Source organism: Apium graveolens, chromosome 1 (assembly GCF_009905375.1).
Source record: "Apium graveolens cultivar Ventura chromosome 1, ASM990537v1, whole genome shotgun sequence".
Lineage (NCBI taxonomy): Eukaryota > Viridiplantae > Streptophyta > Magnoliopsida > Apiales > Apiaceae > Apium > Apium graveolens.
In genome coordinates this window covers 146327309-146346227 of record NC_133647.1, presented here as the reverse complement: position 1 = coordinate 146346227, position 18919 = coordinate 146327309, and the positions used below count along the sequence as shown (strand labels likewise).

The 18919-nt window shown below is 37.4% G+C and overlaps 1 non-coding gene across 1 annotated transcript; it reads right to left on the bottom strand.

Annotated features, from left to right (window-relative positions):
- Nucleotides 1-1458: 1458 nt before the first annotated feature.
- On the bottom strand, nucleotides 1459-1565 carry LOC141679661 (small nucleolar RNA R71). Its single transcript, XR_012558153.1, has one exon. It is a non-coding gene; the product is annotated as a small nucleolar RNA R71 (small nucleolar RNA).
- Between the last annotated feature and the right edge of the window lie 17354 nt (nucleotides 1566-18919).

Sequence of the window (18919 nt, the reverse complement as noted above, 5' to 3'; positions counted from 1 at the left end):
ATATGAACCCATGATGACGATAAGTGCTATTATGGGCTAATCGTGATCATGGGGTTGCAACGGATTTATTATGGAATTCTTTAGTTAATTGTTTAATACTTTAGTGTGTGATGATTACATGATATCTAGTATTGGTTGTGCGTATTCGTCTTATGTGCGTCGCGGACATATAAGATAGGGTGTTAATCTCTTGTGAAGCGACGGTGGATCTTGAGATTTAGAACTTGCCATGCTAGCATAGGTTCATGTACGTTGTGCATGATTAGTGGGTAACTCTAACAGTTTTATTTGCCCTATATAATCAAAAGGAATAACTTGTGCTTAAATCGTTGTGTTGTCAATTTCTGTAGACATATGGGAACTCAACATAATTGATGACTATTCAACTTCTATCTTAATTGTGGATGCTTGGTAGAATGGTATTAGTACAATGAAAGTTGGCTTTTATCAGTTTCGTGTTATTCGATTAATATCATCACTGTCACATGCTAAAGGTCATAACAATGGCTATAGAAGGAAGTAGTAATGAAGTTGTGATCTCATGAGTGTTTTATTATTGATAAATTGAAGTGTTAGTTAAGTGATTAATTAAGTAGTTAATTATAGTTAATATTTAATCAACAATTTTAAGTGTTAGTATCTTAACATTGAGAAGTAATCATACATTGGTGAGTGAGTTTAATTAGACAATAATTTAGTCTGAGTCTCTGAGGGAACGAACTAGAAAGTATTCTATATTACTTGCGAACGCATATACTTGCGTGAATATTAGTGCATGTTTTCGCCCTAACAAGTTTTTGGCGCCGCTGCCGGGGACTCGGCGTATTTGTTTAGTTTATGTACTTACCATCATTGGTCATTAGGACTCAGTGATTAGGACGTAGTAGTTACTTATTTTTTCCGGTTGTGTTTCAGGTACTTTAGCAAGCGTTTATGCAAACTCGTTCTCGTGCTCGCAAGAGGACTTTAGATACAGCTGAGGAGACAGACGAAGTTCTTGATATTCCGGAGAAGTTAGATTTTGAGGATTCGGATTCAGGAACTGAGCAGAAAGAACCAGTAAACATGGGAGATCGTATTGTTCAAGCTGATCCAGCTCTTATGGATTTTTCTCGGCCTAAAATTGATGACATTCAGTCAAGCATCCTTCATCCGGCTATTCAAGCTAACACCTTTGAAATCAAGCCGGGCACTATTCAGATGGTGCAGAATTCTGTTTCTTTTGGAGGAGCGGCAACTGAAGACCCCAACATGCACATAAGCAATTTTGTCGAGATCTGCAGCACTTTTAAGTATAATGGCGTGACTGATGAGGCTATCAAGTTGAGGCTTTTCCCATTCTCACTGAGGGACAAGGCTAAAGACTGGTTACATTCTGAACCAGCTGGGTCCATCACTACGTGGCAAGATCTTGCGCAAAAGTTTCTGGTGAAGTTTTATCCGATGGAAAAGACTGCTGCTATGAGGAGTGCTCTTACTCAGTTTGCGCAGCAACCTACAGAATCTATGTGCGAGGCTTGGGAACGCTACAAGGAAATGTTGAGAAAATGTCCACATCATGGAATGCCGGATTGGATGGTGATCACTGGTTTCTATAATGGTTTGGGGGCCCAATCTCGGCCCATGCTCGATGCAGCAGCTGGAGGCGCCTTATGGGCTAAAAGCTATACTGAGGCGTATAATCTTATAGAGACGATGGCTGCAAATGAGCATCAAAACCCAACTCAGAGGATGATGTCAGGAAAGGTAGCAGGTATTCTGGAAGTTGATGCAGCCACCGCTATTGCAGCCCAGCTCCAAGCGCTATCAATGAAGGTTGATTCTCTGGCTACGTATGGAGTTAATCAAATAGCTATGGTTTGTGAGCTTTGTGCAGGTTCTCATGCTACGGATCAGTGTTCTCTTGTCAACGAATCTGTTCAGTATGTGAATAATTATCAGCGACAACAGCAGCCTGTGCCAGCGACCTATCATCCTAACAACAGAAATCATCCAAATTTCAGCTGGGGGAATAATCAGAATGCTATTCAGCCACCATATCAGCAAGGAGTGAGTAAACAGTTTAACCCACCTGGATTCCAGCAACCTCAGCAGTATGCTACAAGGCAATCATATCCTCAACAGGAAAGTGCAGCTGCACCTACTAGTGCTGATTTTGAGGAACTTAAGCTGTTGTGCAAGAGTCAGGCGGTTTCTATCAAGACCTTGGAAAATCAAATCGGTCAATTAGCCAATGCAGTGCTCAATCGTCAACCTGGCACTCTTCCCAGTGACACGGAAGTACCAGGCAGGAAGGAAGCTAAAGAGCAAGTCAAGGCTATTACCTTAAGGTCTGGAAAAGTAGCTGATGCTGAAAAGGCAAAAGAAGTAGAAGCTGAAATTAGAGGTGAAGAATCTACGCAAAAGGAGAAAGCGGCGGAACCAAGGAAGACTACTGTTGAACACACTATGCCTGAGGCTAATACAGGGGAGAAACAGCTCTATCCTCCACCACCTTTTCCTAAGAGATTGCAGCAACAAAAGCTGGATAGACAGTTCGGAAAGTTTCTGGAGGTGTTCAAGAAACTTCACATCAATATACCTTTCGCTGAGGCTCTTGAACAAATGCCTAGTTATGCGAAGTTTATGAAGACTATTCTTTCAAGGATGGTGAAACTGGATGACCTTGAAACCGTTGCTCTCACGGAAGAATGCAGCGCTGTTCTGCAGCAAAAGTTACCACCAAAACTGAAAGATCCAGGAAGCTTCACCATTCCTTGCACCATTGGCAATCTGACTTTTGACAAGTGCCTTTGTGATTTGGGAGCAAGCATTAATCTGATGCCGTTGTCGATCTTTAAAAAGCTGGATCTGCCTGATCCAAAACCCACATACATGTCGCTACAATTGGCTGACCGTTCCATTACTTACCCAAGGGGCATAGTTGAGGATGTGCTCGTCAAGGTGGATAAGCTCTTCTTTCCTGCAGATTTTGTTATTCTGGATTTTGAGGAAGATAAGAAGATTCCCATAATCTTGGGAAGGCCTTTCTTGGCTACTGGCCGTACCTTGATAGATGTGCAAAAAGGTGAACTTACTATGCGGGTCCAAGATCAGGATGTGACCTTCAACGTATTCAAGGCAATGAAATTCCCTACAGAAGATGAGGAGTGCTTAAAAGTGGATGTGATTGATTCTGCGGTTACTTCGGAACTCGATCACATGCTAATGTCTGATGCATTGGAAAAGGCCTTAGTGGGGGATTTTGACAGCGATGATGAAGATAGCAACGAGCAATTATAATATCTGAACGCTTCTCCCTGGAAGCGAAAGCTGGACATACCATTTGAATCTCTTGGTACTTCTGACCTTAAGAACGCTGAAGGGAAGCTCAAACCATCAATAGAGGAAGCACCTACCTTGGAGCTCAAGCCATTACCTGAGCACTTGAGGTATGCTTTTTTAGGTGATTCATCTACGTTACCTGTTATTATTTCATCTGACCTTTCAGGTAGTGAGGAAGATAAGCTCTTAACGATTTTGAGAGAATTCAAATCGGCTATAGGATGGACCATAGCAGACATCAAGGGGATAAGTCCTTCATATTGTATGCATAAAATTCTGCTAGAGGAAGGTAGTAAGCCAACTGTGGAACAGCAGCGAAGACTGAATCCCATCATGAAGGAGGTGGTGAAGAAAGAAATTCTGAAATGGCTAGATGTAGGCATCATTTATCCTATTTCTGACAGCTCGTGGGTGAGCCCCGTACAATGTGTACCTAAGAAGGGAGGTATCACTGTGGTCGCAAATGAAAAGAATGAGCTCATCCCTACTCGAACAGTTACAGGATGGAGAGTATGCATGGATTATAGAAAATTGAACAAAGCCACAAGGAAGGATCACTTCCCTCTTCCATTTATTGATCAGATGCTTGACAGATTGGCGGGACATGAGTATTTTTGTCTTCTGGATGGTTATTCCGGGTATAATCAGATTTGTATTGCACCAGAGGATCAGGAAAAGACTACCTTCACTTGTCCATTTGGCACGTTTGCTTTTCACAGAGTTTCGTTTGGGTTATGTGGCGCCCCGGCCACCTTTCAGAGATGTATGATGGCTATATTCTCTGACATGATTGGAAATAATGTCGAAGTGTTCATGGATGACTTCTCCGTCTTTGGACACTCATATGATGAATGTTTGAATAATCTGCGCGCCGTACTCAAAAGATGCGTGAAAACTAATTTGGTGCTCAATTGGGAGAAGTGTCATTTTATGGTGCGTGAAGGCATTATCCTTGGGCATAAGGTCTCTAGCAAGGGTCTGGAGGTGGACAAGGCCAAGGTGGGAGTCATTGAAAATCTTCCCCCACCTAATTCTGTGAAAGGAATCCGTAGTTTTCTTGGTCATGCGGGTTTTTATCGGCAATTCATCAAGGACTTTTCAAAGATATCTAAGCCGTTGTGCAATTTGCTTGAGAAAGATGTGCCTTTCAAATTTGATGATGAATGTTTGGCAGCATTCGAGACTCTCAAGAAGAGTTTGATCACTGCACCAGTTATTACAGCACCAGATTGGACAGAACCGTTTGAGATGATGTGTGATGCGAGTGATTATGCGGTAGGTGCAGTTCTGGGACAGCGCAAGAAAAATCTCTTCCATGTGGTCTACTATGCGAGTAAGACTTTAAATGGTGCCCAATTGAACTACACCACTACTGAGAAGGAGCTTTTGGCTATAGTCTTTGGTTTTGAGAAATTTCGATCTTATCTGCTTGGTACGAAAGTAACAGTATTCACTGATCATGCAGCTATTCGCTATCTGGTTTCTAAGAAGGATTCGAAGCCGAGACTCATTCGTTGGGTGCTTTTACTTCAGGAATTTGAGTTAGAGATCAAAGATAGAAAAGGTACTGAGAATCAAGTAGCTGACCATCTCTCTAGGTTGGAGAATCCCGATTCTACTTCACAAGATAGGACGTTAATCAATGAATCTTTTCCGGATGAGCAGTTGTTTGCAATTCAGGAGGAAGAACCATGGTTTGCAGATATTGTAAACTATCTCGTCAGCAATATAATGCCTCCTAATTTGACATCCGCTCAAAAGAAGAAGTTTCTGCATGAGGTGAAGTGGTATATGTGGGATGAACCATATTTGTTTAGACAGGGAGCTGACCAGATCATCAGGAGATGTATCTCGTTCTGTGAGACGGAGGGGATATTACGAGACTGCCATTCCACGGTTTATGGTGGACACTATAGCGGTGAGAAGACGGCAGCTCGTATTCTGCAAGCAGGTTTTTTCTGGCCTACTTTGTTCAAGGATGCTCATCAGTTTGTTTTAAGGTGTGATCGTTGCCAAAGAGTGGGAAATTTGTCAAGGAAGGATGAGATGCCATTAAATGTGATGCTTGAAGTCGAGGTCTTTGATGTGTGGGGAATCGATTTCATGGGGCCTTTTATCTCGTCTTGCAATAATCAGTACATCTTGCTGGCAGTCGATTATGTCTCAAAATGGGTCGAAGTTAAAGCTTTACCGACAAATGATGCAAAGGCAGTGCTAAATTTTCTTCATAAGCAAATTTTCACAAGGTTTGGCACACCTCGGGTAATCATAAGTGATGAAGGATCGCATTTTTGCAACCGTAAGTTCACTTCTATGATGCAGCGTTATAGTGTGAATCATCGAGTAGCTACTGCCTATCATCCGCAAACAAATGGTCAAGCGGAAGTGTCTAACAGAGAGATAAAGCGCATTCTAGAGAAGGTTGTTTGTCCGTCAAGGAAGGATTGGTCTTTAAAGCTCGATGAAGCTGTTTGGGCTTACAGAACAGCATACAAAACTCCACTTGGGATGTCACCGTTTCAGTTGGTGTACGGTAAGGGATGTCATCTACCTGCGGAGCTTGAGCAGAAGGCCTACTGGGCATTGAAGAAGTTGAACCTGGATTTAGATGCAGCTGGTAAGAAAAGAATGCTTCAGTTTAATGAACTTGATGAATTTCGACTTCAAGCGTACGAAAATAACAAAATGTATAAGGAAAAGGTGAAGAGGTGGCACGATAGGAAGCTACATCCAAAGTTATTTGTGCCAGGGCAACAAGTTCTCTTATTCAACTCTCGGCTCCGACTTTTTCCCGGGAAGTTGAAATCAAGGTGGTCTGGACCTTTTATTGTCAAAACTGTGTTTCCACATGGAGCAATAGAAATTTTTGAGAATGATCCGGACCAAGCATTCAAGGTTAACGGTCAGCGGTTGAAGCACTACTATGGGGACATGGAAAACCGAGAAGTGGTTAGTGCCATTTTGTTGACTACTTGAGAAGGGTACGAAACGTCAAGCTAATGACGAAAAAGAAGCGCTGCGTGGGAGGCAACCCATGAATTGTTGTTACAGGAACCCTTAGAAGTTAATAACCTATCCAAAAACACAAAAAAAATCAGAAAACAGGGGCTGAAATTTTTTTTTTCCAGTGACCCCCTGAGCGCCCGTTCAGCTTTGCTGGGCGACCGCGCAGCAAGCTGAGCGCCCGCTCAGCTTTGCTGAGCGACCGCGCAGCAAGCTGAGCGCCCCCTCAGTTTTGCTGAGCGACCGCTCAGGGGTCGAGTACCAGAATTTTTTTTCAGTTCAGAGAAAAAAAAACACAAAAACAGTTTTAGCCCATAAACCCACATTTTGTTCCCACTACCCCATCATTTTACTCCTTAATTCCCAAACCCTACTCTAATCCACACCCTATATATACATACACCTATCCTACATATCTCCCACAAAACTTCCTACATTTAAACCCTCTCACAAACATCAAAAATCAGTTCTTACACACTTTTATTCACGAATCAATGGCACCCAAGAGAGCACGCACTATTGACAGCAGCAGCACAGTTCCTACTGCTGATTCATCGAGGGGTACTGCTGCAAGGCCTCAGTTAACTGACAGAGCTGCGGAGGAGGAGTACACTAGGCTGTTGGGGAAGCCGATTCTGAAGGAGAGGGGGTTTTTACCATCGGGGAGGGATGGTGAGTTGCTGCCCATGATTGCAGAGAAGGGGTGGATAGCTTTTTGTGAGTCACCCGAAGCAGTACCGATGAGCGTTGTTCGCGAGTTCTACGCGAACGCGAAGGCCGAAAAGAATGGGTTTTCTGTGGTCCGTGGGCTGACGGTTGATTATCATCCTGCGGCGATTCGCCGTGTGATTGGACAGCGAGAGAGGAAGCCCGAGGAGGAGAACTGGAATGAAAAGACTGCTGAGGATTTTGACTTGGATTTGATTTGTGCGACTCTCTGTCGACTGGGCACAGTTTGGACCTGCAGGACCGGCACTAATGAGTATCGTCACTTTCCGGCGATCGCCATGAACAGGTATGCCCGTGCATGGAATGCATTTATTTGTGCTAATATTTTGCCTTCTTCGCATGCACACGAGGTCACAGTTGAGAGAGCACAGTTGTTGTGGGGAATTCTGAATGAGGAATACTATGTGGACCTTGGTGAGTTTATCTACCAAGGAATTCTGAAGTTTTTGAGGGGAGCGAAGCATATGAACATCCCTTATGCATCTACGGTTACGAAGCTATGCCGAGCAGTGGGAGTGAACTGGCCGGCTCATGAGCAGTTGCAGTTGCCAGCAACTCCGATTGATTCTGGCACTCTGAATGGGATGCAGGAGTGGACCGGTGGTGAGCCTGAAGAGCATGGGCTGGGTTATCATCTTCCAGGAGGGCGTCCAGCACGAGGTGCTACTATGGCTAGGCCAGGGCATGATGAGGCTGGTTCTTCGAGAGCTCAGGAGGGTGCTGGGATGGTTGATGCCCAGTATAGGAGGCTTTCACGGCGGATGGATGCCATGTATGAGACGCAGAGCAGGTTTGCTCAGGAGCTCACCCTTGCGTTAGGGACTGCTTTTCGAGGCCTTGGAGCTGATATCCAGTGGCCAGTTTTTGGTGAGGACTCTGCATACCCGCCGCCTGATACTTCACCCACTGAGGGTGATGATGATGATGACTCCGAGTAGGTATACCCTGTGTTCCTTTCTACTACTTTCACTGAGGACAGTGAAGATTTTTAGTTTGGGGGTGGTAGTTAAGGAATATTGTGTGTGTGTCATTTAGTTGCATATTCATGATAGTTTAGTTCATATAGTTGCATAATTTATGCCATATAGTTTTTTTTTATGAATGTCATGTAGCTCATGCATTTACCATGATCCCTTTTGCAATGATTTATCGATTGAATTGTGATATTGATGCGAGTGTAGTGATAGCATTAAAGTGATATTAAGTTGTGTGGGTTGATATGCATGCTAGAAACAATTGTAAGTCCACTAAGTCTTAGAGAATGCGTAAGGGCTAGATTGTTGTTATGATTTGGTTGTTTTCAAGGTCAATCTACTTATTATGCTTAGAATTCGATTATAGGTTCTTAGTGATAAAGACATGAAAAAGAAAAAATTTTGGAGAAAAAAATATGGAAGTTGTTGCTAGTTGTGGCTAGGCGTCAAATGGCTAGTAGCCGGCTCGCATATGGTGCGAGTAGTCTAGGGTTGAGCAAGATGGAGCGAAACGCACTTGCTCAGAAGTATAAAAAAAAAAAAATTGCATAATTGATCAAGAGTGGGCTCTTTGGTATTCGAGTTATTAAGTTCTTAGGGGACTTTGTGCCTAGTGACCTAAGGCTTTTAGAGTCTGGGATCCGCTAACCTAACGCTCGTTACATGGATACCATTGTATAAGTCTTTTGTGGACCTCACTCATTGCACGGTCAAATAAGCATTTGAGTTGTAAATAAAAAGCACGATTCCGTAGTAAGCTCCAGAGTTCTTGTAGTGTTGTATATCACTTTGTGCCTAGAATTTTTTATTCTTTGTATAATCGTAGGATTGCCTTGAGGATAGTCTAGTCATAGTAATTGGTCTAGTTCCGAAGCATATCTGTTAAGCATTTGCACATACCACGTTTCTGGCTGTATGTCCGTTTGCATGAGTTTATTGATCTTTAGTTGTCTAACTGCATTCGTTGAGATGTGACAATTTGGTTGGTTAATTGTAGTAAGGGGGATCGCTGCAATTTCATATAGATTGCATTCATGCATGTTTTTATTTGTTTTTGAGTCTGTGACGCTTGAGGACAAGCATCGATTTAAGTTTGGGGGTGTGATAAGTGGCATTTTATACCACTTAGAACGTCTTAAAATGGCTTAAATTGGTGTCTTGAAATCAAGTATTTTGTGTATTTGATGCGTTTTTCTAGTGTTTATGCATTTCAGGGTTTTAGTTGCATTTCGGGGGAGGAATCATCAAGAATAAGCCTTGGCATGTGTTCACCATTGCGAGAGGAAAGAAACGGGCAGATTACGGCGAAGAAACGGAGCAAAATCAGAATTTTTCCAGTAGAGGTCTGAGCGCCCGCTTAGCTATGCTGAGCGGCCGCGCAGGGTCGGGAAAAAAGACAAGTTATTTTAGGACTTCTACTTCTGTTTGGTTTCCACTTCTATGTAATCTGAGTTTTATGGGACTATTATATAAGTAGATTTGAGACGTTTTCACAAGTGTGGATTGAAGAAGATTGTGTTTTTACGCAAGGAGCGAAGGAGATAAGGAAGAAGACCGATTTAGCATACCGCAACGAAGAGGAAGCATATCTTCTTGTGATTCTTGTTTCGTTGTAATGTTGGATGCTAGTTTTCTTGCTTTGAACTTATTTACTCTTGTGACGTACTCTGTTTTAATATAATAAGTTTAGTTATTATTTTCTTGTGTTTGTTTATCATGATTTCATATGAACCCATGATGACGATAAGTGCTATTATGGGCTAATCGTGATCATGGGGTTGCAACGGATTTATTATGGAATTCTTTAGTTAATTGTTTAATACTTTAGTGTGTGATGATTGCATGATATCTAGTATTGGTTGTGCGTATTCGTCTTATGTGCGTCGCGAACATATAAGATAGGGTGTTAATCTCTTGTGAAGCGACGGTGGATCTTGAGATTTAGAACTTGCCATGCTAGCATAGGTTCATGTACGTTGTGCATGATTAGTGGGTAACTCTAACAGTTTTATTTGCCCTATGTAATCAAAAGGAATAACTTGTGCTTAAATCGTTGTGTTGTCAATTTCTGTAGACATATGGAATCTCAACATAATTGATGACTATTCAACTTCTATCTTAATTGTGGATGCTTGGTAGAATGGTATTAGTACAATGAAAGTTGGCTTTTATCAGTTTCGTGTTATTCGATTAATATCATCACTATCACATGCTAAAGGTCATAACAATGGCTATAGAAGGAAGTAGTAATGAAGTTGTGATCTCATGAGTGTTTTATTATTGATAAATTGAAGTGTTAGTTAAGTGATTAATTAAGTAGTTAATTATAGTTAATATTTAATCAACAATTTTAAGTGTTAGTATCTTAACATTGAGAAGTAATCATACATTGGTGAGTGAGTTTAATTAGACAATAATTTAGTCTGAGTCTCTGAGGGAACGAACTAGAAAGTATTCTATATTACTTGCGAACGCGAATACTTGCGTGAATATTAGTGCGTGTTTTCGCCCTAACAGTGTTCCATGTGCACATGCTGTTGCAGCTATACATGACAGGAGGCAGCAACCCATGTCTTATGTGTCACATTACTTTACAAGGGAACTATACTTGAGGGCATATGGTCATTCAATAGAAGCACTTAGAGGAGAAGATTTTTGGGAGTTACACAATACAGCTGAAATGCTTCCTCCAGATATGCCTAAGAAACTCAGAGGAAGGCCAAAAAAGATGAGAAGAAGGGAGGAGTGGGAGGATGGTACTCAGAGTAGGAGTAAAACTCAAGATGCAGCTGAACTACAAGGTCAACCAGAGGTGCAAAGATACAATAAAGGGAGGATTGTGCATTGCTCTATCTGCAAGGAGGCTGGTCATAAGAGGCCAACTTGTCCAACAAAGGATGTTCCAAGGCCAGAATCTGAGGGTCAAGAAAATATGACAGAAGAAGAAAGGCCTCAAACAGATAACCCTAAAAAACAAGCAACAAGAAGTAAACTACCAGTGAGGAGATCAACTGGCATTGTTATAAGGGAACCAGTGAGTACAGTTTCAGCTACACCTACTATGAAAGACAAAACAACTACAAAGGGCAAAGAGAAAGCAAAAGAAGTTAGTAAAGAGAAGGTATTGTACAAGTCTCAAACAGAGAGAAGAGGAAGACCATCTTGGCTAGTCAACCAAAGGACAAGGGCAACAAATGGCCATGATGCTGCTAGCTCAGAACAGGTAATTCCTAAAGGTAATTTGTTCATGCCAACACCTGGTTTTAACATAGGAAACCACCTGCCAAGAGGAACACCTAGTGCAGGGACACCCCCTGTTAATCACCCTGCAATATCTCAGCCACCACTAACAGAGCACAATGATGACACTGAGAATAATGAAGAGAAAGAGGATGACCTTTTATCTGTGAATGCCGGAGGTATTGAAGATAGTGAGGAAGAAAGCTTGGAGGATAGTTTGGAGGACAATGGAGATGCAGATGTGCAACCAAGGGGAAGCAGCAGGCTTTGGTTGAAGAACAAGTTCACTTTCAAGAACACACCTGATGATCCAGTATATCTTGATGATGATTAGATCTCATTAATCCGTTCTAGCAAGAAATATGTGAATTGCAGTACTTTTGCAAGGGCAAGTATTTTGTTATGTTGCTGCAACTTTAGACAGTACTAATGGTTATCTTCTAAAAGATTACCTTTTTGAAAGAGAGTATTCTCTTTGATATTTATGGTATGTACTTTTGAAAACTTGTGAACAATATGAAATGCCAATGACTATCGAATATTGCAAATTGTGTTTCAAGCACAATGATAATGGTCGACTGGTTGCATTAGTTTTTAACATTAATAGTACAATTACATAATAGTTGACATTGTTCTCTTCATTTCTACCATTTAACATCACATCCCCATTTTTAACACCTACCAGCACAACCAACTACATTTAATTTCACAACTACAAATGACAACAACCACGAACCTAATTAAGATAGAGCCAACTAGCTGCTGTTTTCTCATGCCTCCCAAAGAACATAGCAATTAATATGACAAGAAGAATGCCACAAATTTTCAACACTATGCAGAGCCTCTTATTCAGAACCTTCAACATCTTCTTTTTTTCAACCTCCACACCAAGTCTCTCCTCTACAAGTTTCAATTTTTCCTCCAAATATATTCTTCTATGATTCAAATCCGTTATAATGTCTCTGGCTCTATCATGGAAGTCTGGATCAAACCACTCAAAAAAACCGCATCCATTGATATCCTACAATAATTTTTAACCAAAATAAGAAAAACTCGTTCATTTAACCAAAATAAGTACATATTAGCATATAATGTACCTTGATCTGGGGGCATGTTAAGAATCGCTTTCCAGGATTTTTCAATGTCCATGATACTCGAACCCTAGCTGGTGTGCCGCAAAAACAAATTTTCTCTTTTACTTTTGCACTTGAGTGCACAGCAGAACTGTCCGAGCTGTGAACAAAGGGGATATTAGATGACATGCTCTTTGGATGCTATTGTTATAAGGGATTGATTTGTTATACAATTGAACATGTATATGAATGAATGTATATATATATAGACACAAATATATACGTTGATTGGCCATGTCAGCAACCACTCAGCAAAAAAGAGCCGTTACTGCCATATTATCATGTTGACCGTTAGTTTTTAGATTGACTTAGACGGAGTGAATCTTTTAAATTAATTAATGTGTCGATTGAGACCCAAATTAAAAGAATGGTTCGAGTGATACTTTTGGATTTAATTGATGACCTAAATGATAATTAGCCCAATTTTTAACTTATTTTATACTTTTTTTATTTAGTTCTAATTTGTGGGAGAATTATTTTCCTTATATGTTATTTTATTTTTATTTAACTTTAGATTTATATTCATTCCAAATGTGTATATAACTAAAAAATCTATCTATATTATAATATTATATTAAAAATGAAATATTTAAAGTTTGTTTGTTTGCTGGTCTTCTTATCACTTTATTCAAATCCGTCAGATTAAACGATGGAAACCGTTAAATATAATTATAAGTATTATTATTCAATAAAATTATTATTCATGTTGTATAAGATTTGAATTCTACTAATAACATACTAATATTATAATTTTCAATATATAATGATAAAAATAATCGTGAATCACACAAATTATATACTAATATAGTTTAAATAACGATAAATAAATATATGTGTTTAAAATACAAAGTGTATAAAAAATACATATATATTTTAGTTAATATTAAATTTTAATATTAAGTAGTCGTGTTAAAATAAAATATTAAAATAAATAGTTCCTAAATATGCTTTTAAATTAAAATAGCTATATGTATTTTTTGCTAAAAAATTATAATTGATCAAAGTAAACTTGAATAAAAAGTGAGCAACAAAGAAAAAATGTTCAAATAACCCATTTTTGGAGACATTATATGTCCAAAATACACGTGGGTGCTAAAAATTGCTCAAAATATCCGTCAAATAGGTATGTAACCTCTGCGCATTCACATTTTTTAACAATACGCATATGACACATACAGATACAATATAATAAAAGTCGGATAAGTTGAACACGTGTGCTGATCATGCTTATTTCATATGAAAAAATTATAAAGCACGTGACATGCATATTCCTTTAAAAATTAAAAAATATAAATAACACGCATTTCCATAATGCAATTACTTATATGATTATTTAGTTGATATTTTGATCGCTTCTTACCATCAATGGTTATTTTGGATTTCTTTTAAGGAGAAATGTGAATATTCTGGTATAACACCCATATATAAACAAGTATGATAAACATATAAATTAATTAATCAAAATATTTAATATTTTGATTATCATAACATTGGTTGTATAATTTATAACCGCGATCACGATAAACACAATTTTTAAATTTTTTTTAAGATTTATATACGTGTTACAAATTTTTGCAATATTTTATAATTTTTATGTGTATTTTAGTAATTCCGAATCGACAAAGCTTATTTGGTTACTAGTGTCGAAAATACATTCGAGTGATCGAAGAGATGGGTCTCAATGATCTAAAACATCTTAGATTGCATTATTTTTACATATTGATATATATATATATATTATATGATTGTGTGGGACAATTCTATATCTATTACCCACCATTTTATAATTTACATCTATACATGCATCTTTATATATATATATTTGTATAAATGGTTTATAAGTTAATGGAGGGGGAGAAGGAGATGTACAAAAAGCGATACACATGCCCATTTCTTGAATTCTTATTCTAAATTTTTGTAAGATGAAGTTGGACCTCAGATTTGGATTTCATTTATTGATGCAAATTTAATTAGACAGTTTTAATGATTATTTGGTTTGAAAAATGATGTATATGCGTTTTGTAATGGAGGGTGAACTTCAATGGAATGTGAGTGACGAAGATGGTTTGTTTCAGATCAGGTTTAGATATAGTCAATGGGTAGAATAATTGGATTAGTTTATACTTAGGTCACAATTTTATTAAATAATCAAATGGATTAATTGGAAAAAAAAAATCAATAAGGAATGTTTTGTGTGTTTAGTTAGTTTGAAAGTTTTTCTTTTGCTAAAATTGAAAGTTTTTTTTTAATTTAATAACTAACTTGAAATAGTTAGGAAGCGATAATTTAGCTTATTAACAAAAAAGAAAAAGAGGCGCAAACAAAAGTAAGCATGTACTCTGTAATGGTTTGTGACATGACATCTTTAAAATGTGAAATTTGTAGAAGATGGATTGTAAAAATTGTGTGTTGACACTTAATCACTTATAAGGATATATGTAATGTACTTTTGTAATTTGAATGTTTTCAAATGATATCATTACTTATTTTAACTTACGACCGGTATCATTATATTTTAAATATTGTATACGTCATGTCATTACATTATGTAAATGTTAATGAAATGTTAAAATGTAAATAAATGACCTAATTATTCATGTAAATTTCAAAATTTTCATAAGTTTTGAGAATTTAAGAGAAGGTCACGGCGAGACGTTGTTTATTATCTTTGGTCAAGACCTAATCCACAAACCTACAAAATCCTTCAAATTCTATCTGATTTCAACAATTATAATAATATTTTATATCATCCATCAAAATATTTGAACAAAAACACATTCAAAACTTCAAAAAATATTTTTAGAAAAATTCTCCAACATATAATTTTTGAATTAATTTTTGCAGCTTATTTCATTAACTTTTTAATTTTTTGGAAAACAGAATATTATATATGTGTGTGCGTGGAATTCAAAGTACAATTTACCAATCTCAAGCTATAAAAAAAGAAAGAGCACAATTTAAAAATATCAAAATCAAAAGGGCACATTGAAAATATCACTTATACTATTGTTTGAATATCTAGTTCATGCTCATCCATTTTATTATTTACTATAAATCCATACTATTTAATATAATAATTGAAATGGGGTATAATTTGGTAGCTTTTTTTGTTTGGTCACCTGAATCATGACCGTTACATCTTGTTAATCAAACTACAACGACCGTTAGATGTAAATACTAAAAGAATACATCACCCAAATTTCTGGGTTCAAATCCCGCAAACAACATTATTTATATTAGTTTTAATATCTTACCCAAGTTCTGAAGTTCAAATCCCTCCAAAAATAAATATATATATATATATATATACAAATATATATATATACATTTATATATATATAAATAAAAATATATATATATTTTAAGGTCCCATATTAGAATCATATGAGTTTTTCCAACGATAGTTTTATTTAATTTAGTTTGGTTCTTATTTTACTGTTTAGCACGAGCTATTATTGTATATATGATGCATTTAATATTGATCATATAGGTCTGTCATGTATTCAATACAAAGTTTATAATAATTTAAGTGAATATTTAAAAAAATTTAGAAATATTATATATTAAAAAATAACCAATACATAAAAATACGGAACAAGACTAAAGTAGCCCGTTTTGACACGAGTTATAAGCTAATCTATACTATAACTATAATATTCTGATATTTTATTTTTTTTAGATATCTATCTAAATTTATATTTTATAATTTTTTCGTTAAATTATATTTGCTTATTTATTGTCACAGCCCCAAAATAACACTAACAAAAGGTAACTGAATAAATACAAAGTTATTACAAACGACTGTTAACAACTGAATCCAAGATCGCAAAGGTTCAGGGTTTGAACAGTCCCAACTACAACTATTACAACATATATTTAAAGCTACCTGAGCTCTCACATAAGCCTCAGTAACTCCACCGGTAGACTTACGAGCAGTCTGCTTGAATCTAACCATACTTGCTAGCTGAAATGACATAATTGAAAAACAAGAAGTGAGCCAAGCGCTCAGCAAGGTGTATCATAAAACAAAATTTAACAACATAGCAATATATATCTGGGAACTGAGGTGTATAGGATCATTATTTTATTTAAAACTTTTGTAAACAAATATTTACTCAAAAATATTTTATGACGCTACAGATTACAGCCGGTGATCAGCCGCGAAGCAATCCCGAACCTCGCTGGGTTCTTAACAATTTATTGAATTCCCTAGGCATCTTTTAAGCCTAACATAATAAGTGTGAAAGGAACTTGCGTCTTAGTCCAATTCACCAATCTCAAGAAAACATTCTTTTATTTAAAGATCAATTATCTTTTATAAAACTGATGCCAATGAGAACTTTACAAAGATCTTTACAAAGGGAATTAAATCATCAATCAAGGATTTCGAGTTAAGAAACTCTTATCAGAATGATGTGACTAGGATTTTCAAGGATAATCAGCAATGGGTTGATAACCAAGGAAGAAAATATTGAAAAAGAGTCATAACGTTGTTCCATAAGATAGAGGTTTCCCATTGAGGGTTATGTAAGGGATGTATCTAGTGATAAAATTAGGTATGATTGTAAGGGTTTATGTAAAGAGTCGGTAAATCGAATGTTTAAGAGTACAAAGAATAGCGGTTAATCAAAAGAGGATACGTTATCCAAGCATATGAGGTTTTATAGTTTATAGGGATGTGATTTTTATTAGGCTCTATATAGCATTTACAAAATCTCAATCTAAAATCAGAATATTCGCTAGAACATATCAGGGCGACAACAATATTAAAAAGATCAACATACGAGCATGCTATCATATATCAAAAAAGTAGTTCGGTACATTTGCAATATATCTTATATCTTAAGGAAAACATTACTAGAATGATAAGTGAGGGCAAAAACGCTTGCATAATATCTCAAGAAAGGTTTACGACACTTGCAATACATAGAATAGACTGAGGGGAAAATATTTGCAATATATGAAGAAAGTCCGGGAACACTTGCCTTAAGAAGGTTAGACTAACTCTCGTCTTGATGTGGAAGCAACCGAGAACACTACTCGACTTTGACGACAAGTTTACTACCTTCTTCTAAACCTACACAAAATATAAAGCCTCATCAAGATACACTCTCACAGGGACTCCAACCTAGTTAAAGGTTTCAAAATATATTGGCACTTAGGCCTAACTACATATTTGACTCTTTACTCATCACTTATTATGCTCAATAATTCAGGATCACATAACAAATTTAATCACATAATATACAACTTGTATATAATGGTGCGTTATTAAGTTTTAAATGATCTCACTCAACCAACACGATTGACTCGAAGTGCTACCTAGTCTAGTGCAACCCAACTAGCTCTCCAAACTCGAAGCGCCTTTCCTAGCCAAACTCCATTTCACTTAGCCACACCTATGGCCTAACCTTATTCTGGCCTTTTACTAACCATTAGACTTAATGGTCAACTGAGGCCTCACCTCTAAGGATGAGAAATCTAAGTGCAAGGACAATATGCTCCTAAGTGCAAATTTTAGGTGACACCGAATGGTACTAAGTGACAAAGAACCCCTTTCCACTCAAGGTTTAACACTAAAATTTCTACGGTGGAATCTCAGGTCCTAAATCTAACTTGTGCACTTGGAATTACACCAAGGCTCAACCTAGGCCTCCTTGGGCCTACTCTCAAAGATAGCTCTCCCATGTCCTAGTGACATTCAAACTGTCCTGTTTTGAACTCACTTAATACCATTGGTTTTGACTCTAAAACCTTGAACTATGCCTTGAAACACCTCCCACAAACTCCCTAGTATCAATGCTAAGAAAGGCCTAATGAGGGCCTACCAATGACACCTCTTTCTAAGCTTAAAAGTGCTCCTCACTCAAACTGCCTCTGTTCCGACCAGATGTCATGATTCGACTTGTGCACCTAACTAAATGGGTTGGTTTCTTACATTTAAAGCTTCTGGGATCAACTATAGGTCAAGTCCTAACTTCTGGTGACTTGGGCCTCCAAATGCCCAAAGAATGCCCATTCAAAACTCTCCTACAAACTAGTGCGACATTCGGGAAAAACACAAACCTTACACTATCCCTTCCACTTTAACTCCCACTTATAAACCATGAACCTAATCTTTAACCAAGCACAAATATTAACCTAATACTCTCATCTATCCTACTATCACGTGGTGGAGATCATTCATACTCCAATGCACCATAACCAAATTATATAAATAAAGTAGCAAGACTTACACTTAAATCACGTTTTCGAGTACTCAAGCACAAAACGAATATCCATATTAACATGCAAACACAATACCATTTAAATATACTCATTAACCCACTGTAAATACTATATTTTGATATAGTAAAACATTTGTCAATAAAAGTATACTCATTTTTAGCAAATCAAATTGTAATCAAGGCATATAATCGAATTTAAAGCCAAAATCATGTATATAGTCTAGTTTTTAACATGCACTCCTAGTGCTCTAAAATTTTTAGTGTAAAATCCACATGCAATCATTTAACA